Here is a 1,262-nt window from a genome sequence, read left to right as displayed (position 1 = left end):
GAGGTCACCCATCCTAGTACTACTCTCGCCCAAGCACGCTTAACTTCGGAGTTCTGATGGGATCCGGTGCTTTAGTGCTGGTATGATCGCATCCAACATGTTTCCCCGTCTTCGTCCCTTATGCTTGCCACTCCCAGGTCCGCTCCAAAGACGATTCTACATTCTCACTACCATTACAACCGTTCCCTAACAATGGATAATGTCCTATACTACTTACTCTCCCGCTCAATCACGGAGACGAGTTTTCCACGGTTTCCACCCCTCCCTCCATACCGCAGCAACACGAGTTTTTTCCACCCCTTTCAGAAAGCGCTCTTCGCGCCACAAAGCCGCCCCAAGACGCGCGAGCAATGAGCATCGAGCTTAAACATATCGCAAACGTCAAAAATAATATAACAGGATTAATATATATCGCGCACGTGCGATATGTTTGTCACAAGGCGCAAAAAATAATTATAAAAGAATGCAACACGAGGACTTCCCAGGAGGTCACCCATCCTAGTACTACTCTCGCCCAAGCACGCTTAACTTCGGAGTTCTGATGGGATCCGGTGCTTTAGTGCTGGTATGATCGCATCCGACATGTTTCCCCGTCTTCGTCCCTTATGCTTGCCACTCCCAGGTCCGCTCCAAAGACGATTCTACATTCTCACTACCATTACAACCGTTCCCTAACAATGGATAATGTCCTATACTACTTACTCTCCCGCTCAATCACGGAGACGAGTTTTCCACGGTTTCCACCCCTCCCTCCATACCGCAGCAACACGAGTTTTTTCCACCCCTTTCAGAAAGCGCTCTTCACGCCACAAAGCCGCCCCAAGACGCGCAAGCAATGAGCATCGAGCTTAAACATATCGCAAACGTCAAAAATAATATAACGGGATTAATATATATCGCGCACGTGCGATATGTTTGTCACAAGGCGCAAAAAATAATTATAAAAGGAATGCAACACGAGGACTTCCCAGGAGGTCACCCATCCTAGTACTACTCTCGCCCAAGCACGCTTAACTTCGGAGTTCTGATGGGATCCGGTGCTTTAGTGCTGGTATGATCGCATCCGACATGTTTCCCCGTCTTCGTCCCTTATGCTTGCCACTCCCAGGTCCGCTCCAAAGACGATTCTACATTCTCACTACCATTACAACCGTTCCCTAACAATGGATAATGTCCTATACTACTTACTCTCCCGCTCAATCACGGAGACGAGTTTTCCACGGTTTCCACCCCTCCCTCCATACCGCAGCAACACGAGTTTT

At 48.7% G+C, this 1,262-nt stretch overlaps 2 non-coding genes and 1 pseudogene across 2 annotated transcripts; all 3 read right to left on the bottom strand.

Annotated features, from left to right (window-relative positions):
* Positions 1 to 94, bottom strand: LOC119347786 (annotated as a pseudogene; the record flags this gene model as incomplete).
* Positions 95 to 460: 366 nt separating this feature from the next.
* On the bottom strand, positions 461 to 579 carry LOC119347785. The gene has a single exon (XR_005168532.1). It is a non-coding gene; the product is annotated as a 5S ribosomal RNA (ribosomal RNA).
* A 367-nt stretch (positions 580 to 946) lies between these two features.
* On the bottom strand, positions 947 to 1,065 carry LOC119347784. The gene has a single exon (XR_005168531.1). It is a non-coding gene; the product is annotated as a 5S ribosomal RNA (ribosomal RNA).
* Between the last annotated feature and the right edge of the window lie 197 nt (positions 1,066 to 1,262).

Source organism: Triticum dicoccoides, unplaced genomic scaffold (genome assembly GCF_002162155.2).
Source record: "Triticum dicoccoides isolate Atlit2015 ecotype Zavitan unplaced genomic scaffold, WEW_v2.0 scaffold75407, whole genome shotgun sequence".
NCBI classification, from domain to species: Eukaryota; Viridiplantae; Streptophyta; class Magnoliopsida; order Poales; family Poaceae; genus Triticum; species Triticum dicoccoides.
Note: the sequence above shows the minus strand (reverse complement) of the source record. Positions and strands in the feature narration are given on the sequence as shown.